Genomic DNA, 10,148 nt, shown 5'->3' on the forward strand with positions numbered 1-10,148 from the left:
TTAAGTAAATTGGATGAGTTAATGGTCACTTAAGATGTTAGCCATAGAAAGTGCATTGATTTAGTGCTGTATGTATTTAAACCTTTTAGAATCAATATAGTGAATTGTGATTAATTCACCACTCCAAAGAGAATGTGAATAAGGGTGAATTATCCAGTTATAAAGTATGGTTTGTAATTAGGGGGGAGGGGTGGCAGAGAATTAAGACAACAGCAAATTAAATCATGATGGCAAATTATCCCACAGGTGAATAAATCAGTGTATACTGCATGTTTGCTATAATAGCTTTAGTGTGGTATTGTGTTTTAATTTGGCTTGGTCATGCTTATTGTTTATAAAACATTTTCTGTAGTATGTATAATTGTTTATCATACAGTGTGGCATGCTACTTGGAAATACAATAGCTTGTTCTACTAGCTTCAAATAGATAGTTGTGCCACCATCCCACGAAACAGATTGACAAGAAGATGCTATTTTAAACTACAACAGTAAGCAGCATCTGGCTTAGCATTGCTCCTGGATATTCACTCTCATGGGAAAAATTCCAAAGCAAATTATCATAGATGGCCTCTGAGAAATGAATCTCAGGTTGGCAGGTTGATACATAAAGTAGTATGAAGAAACTAAAACTTTCCATAACTAAACACTTCTATCTTCACTAGTCATTTTCTGAACATTGAGGAGCAATATAAAATTGACAGTTTTCTACTTTGTGTCACGTACATATTTTCTGTCAAGAATGCCCTGTTTCTAGCATAATTTCCAGCTGCTATGCTAGCCACTGTTACAATTATATGGAACAATCCTGCTGTGATGTCATAAAAAAATAGAGCCTGGGGAATAATCAGAGGTCAGCTATACAGAAAATGACACATCTCATTAAAAATAAAAATAAAACAGCAGTCTTGGTGATTGCCAAAGAAATGTACAAATTGACACTTTCTAAAGAAAATATGATTAATTTCTTGTCTTAGTGAGATGGTGCAAAAATAAGAAACATTCCATTGGCCTGTATGAAGGCAATGGAAGCTGTCTTTGTGTAAAGGGTGGAGGACCTGTCATTTCATAAAAAGTTATAAAAGTTTACAGTAAAGAATGAAATTAAGCATTAAAAGTTAATACTGGGTAACAGAGTGATGTAACTTCTTCATGGTGATATCAGGTTTCCAGGTTGTAGCCATATTGGTCTAGAGGCAAAAGGAATCAGAACCTATGGTAGAGGTGATATCTTTTACATTGACCAACAAGATTTTTTCAAAAAAAATATTTTTTTTTTGCAAAAATCTAGTTGATCTAAAAAAAGATATCACCTCTACCACGAGTTCTGATTTCATCGTGGTGATTTCAGCACTTGGCCTGGAGATATTACCATTCATTTTTTAATCATAAAATTCAATTTTAGAGTAATTCTTAAGCAGAATGAAGTTTGTTTTGTTAATGCAATTAGTAATATTGGAGACCATTTTACATACTATGAAACCTGGCTGATATTTTTTTTTATTTGGGTTGCCTGCTGTGTCATTAACAGTATTTAATTTTTTTTTTAATTAATATGAAGCTACCAACATACAAAGTCCTATATTTTAAATTACAAACAAGTTTTATGACTACTGTATTACTGCTAAAGTCTAAGCCACCACAAAAGAGGTTTAAGGAATACTAATGCTGAGCCTAACTTGGGCAGCTAAGGCCGCACCCCATGACTTTGACTCTGTACACAGTTGGCGCATAGGAAGATTTAGACTCATAAGAAACAGATTCATGGACGTCAGTACACTTCATGGAGCCACCTAAGGTAGCCAACAGGGGTGTATCCTAATGACCACCTCTCTCTGGGCTCATAGGATGCACCTCTCTATAGGATTCATAACTCAGAAACCTTTTCTGGTGTTATGTCAGAGAGGGAGGTGCTCTCTCCCTTGTACTCAGGAGCACACTCACCCAGAGCATGGGTGGTCTGGGTTTCCCTTTATAGCTGCCTGAGGAGGTTTACACAAAGAACTCCTACTTCCCAACTGAAGGCTTTTACCACTAGGTTTCTGATATTGTTCTGATTTGCACTGCAATATTTATTGAGGCAGAAGGCATACTTAATACAAACATGCAATGCAGCCTAGGTCTCCTTTCTTCTAAGCAGAATCACTTACACTGAAGGGGGTTGTTAACACCCCCACCACAGCACACTTTGTAGTTTTCTGGTTAGGGCATTACCTTAAGATTTGTGAGCTGTTGGTTAAAATTTGTCAGGCAATGGAAGGAGCTGAACCTACATCTCTTAGTTCATGGGTTGTTGCTCTAACCCAGTGGTTTTCAGCCACCTTAGACTCAAGACACCATTCCATATCTTTTTTCTGAATCCACTGGCTCCTTGGGATGCCAGCTGAGATTTACTGAAGTAGAGTCTAGATAACCAAGTACTAAATAAATTTGCAGTAACCAGAGTTACTGCGCAGTAGCACCAGCGAATGCTTTTTTTGTGATACTACCGCGCAGTAGCATACATCATGGTTTTTGCCACGTCACAGTACTGCACAGTAGTAGCAGACTACTATGCCGTCAGCATCTCGTGGATGTGCCCAGAGGGAGCTTAGGTGCAAGCTTTGCATCTAACCTTGGCAATACCTAGATGGAGCAGTTTTTGACTTTGCCAAGACATGAACCTTTAGAAGCCTAGAAAATTCTACTGTCAAGAGCTTGGGCACTTAAGCAAGTTTTAATTATCTAAATCAGTAGTTCTCAAGCTTGTTAGACTCAAGGCACCCCTTGGAAAAAACAGCTCTTAGTTTGTTCTTGTTATATAAGAACATGTGACGTGCCATACTGTACTGCATAAGACCATCTGCCCAGTGTCCTGTCTCTAACACTGGCAGTAGTGGATGCTTTAGAGGGACAGCGCTGAATTGGATGCATCTGAAGTGATCTAATGATATCACCTATTCATTACTCTCCCTGGCATCCACCATTATTGGTATAAGCATTTCAAATGTTCTTTCAATAGTTCAATTGATAGATCAGTTAATAGGTTTAATTCATCTATCATCCATGAATTTATCAAGTCCATTTTTGCACCAGGCTAAGCTCTCTGCTTATACCACCTTCTATAGCAATGAATTCCACAAACTAACTGTGTTGTATGAAAAAAGTACTTCCTCTTGTTAGTTTTAAACTTGTCATCTACTAATTTTAGTACATGCCCCATAGTTCTATCATTCTGGGACTTGGTGAACAAGAGCCTTTACGATTGGCTTGGTCCACGTCCTTCATGATTTTATAGACCTCTATCATATCCCCTCAGGCTTCTCCTTGCAGATTGAAGAGTCCTAGCCTTTTTAGTCTTTCCTGTATGGCAACTGCTCCATGCCCCTGACCATTTTGGTTGCCCTCCTCTGTACCTTTTCTAATTCTACCATATACTTTTTCAAATGTGGGGACCTGAAGTGCACACAGTATTTGAGATGTGAGCACAGCTTGGATTTGTATAATAGCATGATGATATCCTCTGTTTTGTTTTTTTTAATGATGCCCAACATTTTATTGTCTTTTTGGTTGCTGCTGCACACTGAGCTGAGAACTGTCTACAATGACTCCAGGGTCTCTTTCCTGAAATGTAACAGCCAGTATAAAACCCAGCACTGTGTATGCATACTCAAGGTTTTTTTTAATTTTCCTCCTGTGCATTAACTTGCACTTGTCAACACTGAAGTTTCCCTGCCATTTTTTGCCCACTCGCTTAGCTTGACAAAATCTTTCTGTGGCTCTTCTTCATTAGCTTGGGACTTGAATACCTGAAATAATTTGGTATCATCTACAAATCTGGAAATTTCACTGTGCACCCCCATTTCCAGGTCACTGATGAAAATGCTGAACAAAAAAGTCCTTGCAGAACTCTACTTTCAATTTCCCTTTATACTGAACAGTGAACATTTTAGCCCTACTCTTTGGTTCCTATCTTTTAACCAGCTCAGTCCACAAAAGAACCTTCCCTCCAATCCTATAGCAATGCAGTTTTTAAAAAAAGTCTTTTGGTTGAAAGTTTTCAACCTTGTTGAAAGTTTTTTGAATGTCCAATATATTATGTCTATTGGATCCCCCTTGGCCAACTGTTTAACATCCTCAAAAAACTCCAGCAAATTTGTGAGCCTTTATGAAAACCATATTGACTCTTCCCCAGCAGGCCATATTTTTCTATGTGACAGCTGATTTCTTTATTATAGATTCTGCCAATTTGTCAAGGATGAAAGTGAAACTCACTTATTTTGCAAAAGAAGACCTCAGAAAGACTGCAACAGTCTTTAATACTTAGTTTTTAATACTATGAATTCCTATTTGAAAATTCTGGGTTTATCTTGTGCATCATGTTTGCACTCAGAACAGTGTTAGCATTGCGTAGCACCTTGCCACAGTCTTGAAAGGATGTCAAGGCACCCTAGCATGCCGCAACACCACGTTTGAGAATCACTGATCTAAATTCTAGATTCTGCTATCTAAAGTGGCAGTTAGGTGTCATAGTTGCTGTCCTTGTCAGATGTTACTGATGTGTTGTCAGTGCTGAAGTCTCAGGAACTGCAACGCTATAAAAAGTCACAGCCAGGAGATCCCAACACCAGTCTTGTCTTAAAGAACAATTGCAAGCTCGGTTTGGTGGCAAAGGCTTCGCCAGGTTTATTTTGTACAAGGCATTTACCCTAACACACTTGTGAGCTGACAGACAAGGTGACAAGGTATTGGCACAACGCCACGTCAATTCCCCTAGGCCAATACAAGTTCCCATACTTTCCAATTCATCTTTTATACAGTGGTCAAAACAAATGATGTATTACATCCACTGTATTTTGAATATCTTCAGCTGTCCTGTACCCCGGGCTTGTTCCATATCGTGATTTGGGTGTTCCCATTCCAGCCTTATTATTCTAGTACTGGACTATCCTATACCTTGTACAACCATCTCCCCCTTCCCATTTTTTGTTCCATTTTTAGCCCACATACCAAGTTTTGATTACATAGGAGTTTATGCATTGGTCAGGTTTGCTGGTCAGGCCTACTCTGGTCAGTACTTAAGTAAAGCTTTGTGTGAGCAGTGCATATTGATCAATGTTTCAGCAAGGCCTACATTAGGCCCTTAAGTTCTTTTGGGGATCTTGAGCTGTAGATTTTATAGAATGTGTTGCTGCTTAGCTTGATTACTGCAGTGCTTTGTTTTAAGAATCGAGTCCTCCTTAAATCTGAGAACAGAAATTAAATTTGATGTTAAATAACACCTTTTTGTCCTTGCATAGTCTTTAGAAATCAGTTAAAATTATATGGGCTTACACTGTAAAATGTTTAATTTAATGAGGGTCTGTGCTAGTTCAGTGTCTTACCTGTGCATTTTTAATTATAAGTGACCTACCTTTTAATCAATCTTACGTATTTTAATATGCTTATCACTGTCATGCATAACCATTGTGCCACAACTATGATTACTGCAGGCTTAGCTCTGAGAAGAGCTTACATTCATACCAGAAGTTGGAAGCAGTCTGGTCAGATAATAGCAAGGTAACAGTAAAATAGTTAAACAGCATAGAGCCAATTAAATCTGTTCTCACACACAAAAGGTTTAATTCGCTTCATCCCTGGAGAGGTGGAAGGAGTGCCTTGGCAGAAAGCTACCTGCCCACAAGGGATAATTTGAAATGGACTTGGTGCTAAATCTACTGTGGGTATGTCTTTAGTGCCAGGCAATATCATTCTGAGACATGTCATGTTTGCTCTGTGCATGCTACATCTCAAGACTGCAAGTAGGGTAACTGTCATAGTGGGGCATCATAATTAAACACTATAGGCACCCAAGGGTCCAGCATTTAAACACCACTGAGATCTAGTCAAAACCTCTACTGCCCAAGTTTAGAAACATCTATAGTGCTCTAGGCATGTAAGCTTCTGGTAGTGTCTTGCAACAAAAAGTCTAGTTCTGCTCCTGTTTGCTGGGCCTCAAACTATAGTCCTGGAAGGGTAAATTAGCATGTTGTTATGCATAGACTGCTTCCAGAACCTGAACTAGTTCACTTAAATCTAGCATGGGTATCTCATATATATATTGCAGATTGGTGCAACCTTAAGTCCTGCCTAAATGCCATTTTAAATGGCTTAGCCAGAATATAGATTGGGGTGGGCAAAATGGTCGATCCAGCTAGCAGCCAGAATTCAGGAGCCCTTGCCTGCATTGCTGTAGCTAGTTTCCATGGAGACCCCATCACTGGTGGCACTGAGACAGCCTGGGGTCAGGGTTTCCATGGAGACCAGCCCCAGCAGCACTGGTAGGGTGTGCAGCTGGGTGGGATACTGCTCTGGTTGGGATCTTGCAGTGGTGACAGAGTGGTCCAGAGCTGGGGCAGAGCCACGATCTGCCACCTGCACACCCCTACCCAAAGTACATGGACAGCGGATCACAGCTCTGCCCCAGCTCCAGACCACGCTGTCGCTGCTGCAAGATCCCAGCCCTGGAGCAGAACCTGCCCAGCTGCACGGCCTGTCAGCGCTGTTGGGGCTGATCTCCATGGAAACCCTGGCCCTGTGCTGTCATAGCACTGCTGCTGCTGGCGTCTCCATAGACACCAGCTGCAGCAAAGTGGGCAGGAGCTGCTGGGAAATGGAGTCCACTGCAGGCCTGATCCAGCCCATGGGCCAGACTTTGCTGCCCTTTATGTAGAACCAGCAGCTCTCAGTTTTGTTATATTAAGTTACCCCTTGGAAAATGCCAGCTTTTGGCCTTCACTCATTTTTTCATAGTAAAAAAAAACAACAAAAACAAAAAAATAGAGCAGTTCTTCTGTTGCAAAGAACTCAGAAAAACCATATCAGGTTTTATGTCCTTGAAGCTATGGATTCTTCTTTGAAATTGTTGAGTTTATCTTGTGAATCACATGTAGATAGGTGTTCATACATCTTACACTGCTAATATTGAGCCACAGAATGCTGGTTGAGAATTGCTGCCCTCATTTGCTGCTGCCACGTGCTTGAGGTGACCATTTCTGTAAATTAAGTCTGGTTGGTATTTAAAACTTTAGGGCACACCCACGACTACCTGTGTCCTGGAAGTGCTGAGCAGCTAGATGCTTAACTCTTGTCTATGTTCAATGAAGATTCACAACCTATGTGGATCGTTCAACCTATATTAATTGTGAGGTCCTATCTGGTACGTGTTTTCAGAAAACACCTACCAAATTGAGCACCATGCAAACAGAAAGAAAGTGTAGTAGTGGTGATGTTGGTTTCTTTTTTATGTAATAGTTTACTGGTTAAGGCACTTGTCCAACATGAAAGATCCAGGTTGAGTTCCCTCCAGTGCTGCAGAGGACTTGAATGTCTATCTCCCATTTTCTAAGAGAATGACTTAACTACCAGGTGATATGGCATTTTGGATGGGGCACTCTTCATGCCTGCTGTTGAAGGATCCCTACCTTGTATAGAATAAATATGCATTATGCCTGAGAGAGACTTAAAATACTTAAACAATCATTAGTAGCAGAAGCTGGAACTCAGGTCTTTTCCTCCCTCCAGGTGACTGTCTTTACCAGGACTTTGTCTCCTTCCAGGTAACTATCCTTACCAGGACTTAGAGTTATATTTTCCCTCTTTCTCATCTTCTTTCACATATCCCACATACACACACCCTTTTACCTACCTACACTGGTTCCACATTCAAGCTAAACAAATTCAGGACTGCCTCACCTTTCAAAGTCAAGGTAATTTGTCTGTCAAATGTCACTGAATTTTGGGAAAGATGAGACCTACTGAGGGGCAGACTGTTTTTGTTACATGATGTAGTCAAGCACTCAGGATCTATAGAGGATGTGAAGTTTCTAGATGTCAAGACATGTCTTTTATATTTTAACTTTTAATGAGAACTAGATTCACAAATCTTTATTCTAAGGAGCAACTGTAACTATGGCATGCTGTTACATATGTATTTATACTGTTACATATGTATTTCCTCTCCTGTAATATCTGAATAAAAACTGGAGTTTCTAATGTGGTTTAAATCTGACTACTCAAAATCTGGAACTATTGCCCTGTCCTCCACCCTCCCCCCTGCACCCCCCCCCCCCCCCAAAATATATATGTATTTGACATTGTTTGGGAAAATCCAGTATTCCTAGAGGATTTTTTTCTCCCTATCCCTATTTTTTTCTCATTGCTTTCTTCCTGATAAAAATTACCCCTTTGTTTAAAAAAAAAAAAAAAAAAAAAGCAATTTAGGGCCAGATAACAGACTGCAACAAAATTATTAGAACAGCCTTGGCTAAAACTCATGTCTGCAGAAAAAGGTGCATAGGGCACTAACAGATTAATCCTTTCAACCTGACTGTGTAGTGTCAACTTGTAACTTGCTATGCATAAACTTGGAAGAAAACAGATTAAAAGGGATACAGTATTCTCTGATAAGCCAATTACGTTCATTAAGGAGAGAAAGCTTTACCCTAAGAATGCTCTAATATTTATTCCTCTTATTCTCTCATTTCTTTTTGGATTGTAAAATAAGAATCTGGATTATTCACACGCAAATGTTGAATGCCATCTCTGGGAGACCAAGTTCACCCAAAATCTCTTTGAAAGGTGCCTGAGTACAAGAAGCCAATCAGAATTTTGAAGACTTTTTGGACCCTGAATCTCCAGAGAAGCACATAATCCAGCACCTTTGCAAAGAGATTGAGGGAGAGGTATGTTAGATGCATCCAAAGATTCTAGGCGCACCTAATTTTTAAGTGCTATAGGTGTCACCAAGGGCTTTACCCATCCAAGGCCCTGCCACACTTTACATGTATTACACAATTAACTAGATAATTGCACAAAAATTTAGAATGGTCACATGTGCAAAGTAATTAAAATGCCATAAAACATCTATCCAGCTATAAAAGAGCCAACCAGCTACAAAGTCAGTGCTTGAAAACGTGTAACAACTTTATAGCTGGTTTCTATTCAGCTTTAATTTGAACATGTAGGAGTGCCCCAAATGTGCTTTTCAAAACAGATAAAGCCAAACCTAAAGCAATTTCAGCATCTAAAACTTAGACACATTCAGGTCATGCCTAACTCATTTGGTCCAACAAGTCTCAGATTCACATTCCCATCGCATGAGCTTACACCACAGATACAAGAAAGAGCAGCTGCTGGGACAGGAAGCCTGAAGGCAGTGAGATTTATATGATACTCACTGGGCACGTCTACATGTGCATTAATGCACTGTTGCTATGGCACATTATGTTTAGTACCTCTAATATGAGGTACTAACTAGGTGTGTAGTAGCCAGTCTTTTTGTGAAGCTTAATGCTCAGTAGACTTATTTTACTGTGTATTAGTGCATTAGCTCAGCTTTTGCTAACATGCACACTGTCATTATCATTCCCAGGAAATATCCCAACTTTGGATTCAGGTTCCCCATCAGCAAATTCTTCAATCAAGCAGCTCAAGCTATCTGTATGTATAGATTGAGTATAATCATCCCAGCGGTCATTAAAGAATTATTTTCTATCAGCAGAGCTTGCTAGCTGTTAGTCACCTGAAACATTGCAATTAACCCACTGACTACTATTTTGGTCAAAGCTTGATTAACAGTGCTCTCATAGGACAACTCTTTTCTGGGCATACATGTATAATATATATAATTTATGTATTATCAATTCTGTCAGGCTTGCGTTTTCCCATTATTGTTAAGAGCTTCCCAACAAGGTAGAGCAAAAATGGATGGCTATAAAATATACATTATAATTTTTTGTGATGCAGGTAATTCAGATAGGCTACTAATTGTTTATATTTAAAATATTTGCAATAAAACCTATTCAAAATAAAGGATTGTGTGTATATCTAATGTATTTTCTCATATACTATATGCTTAGTAATACATCTTTTTTGGAAAGTAGATTGAAGAAAAAAAGATCTTTCTAGGCACATCTACACGTGCTGTTAATGTGATATAGGCTTACTGTGCAGTAAACCTTCCCTGAGAGCATGTCTACAGTACACCCTGTTGGGAGCAAATATGTTCCCAGTGGGAGTAGGCTGGTGCTGAGACGGAGCATGGGGGCTGGTCCCCATGCAGATGAGGCCAGGAGAGCTCTGCTGGCTGCAGCAGCAGCTGTTTCCCAGCCCCGTGCACATCAGAAGGGGTT

General features: G+C 39.7%; 1 long non-coding RNA gene across 1 annotated transcript; it reads left to right on the plus strand.

The window, feature by feature from the left end:
• Positions 1-8,081: 8,081 nt before the first annotated feature.
• LOC109280803 (uncharacterized) lies at positions 8,082-9,828 on the plus strand. Its single transcript, XR_002087227.2, has 2 exons — positions 8,082-8,699; positions 9,389-9,828. It is a non-coding gene; the product is annotated as an uncharacterized LOC109280803 (long non-coding RNA).
• The last annotated feature ends 320 nt before the right edge of the window (positions 9,829-10,148 follow it).

This window comes from Alligator mississippiensis, chromosome 2 (assembly GCF_030867095.1).
Source record: "Alligator mississippiensis isolate rAllMis1 chromosome 2, rAllMis1, whole genome shotgun sequence".
Lineage (NCBI taxonomy): Eukaryota > Metazoa > Chordata > Crocodylia > Alligatoridae > Alligator > Alligator mississippiensis.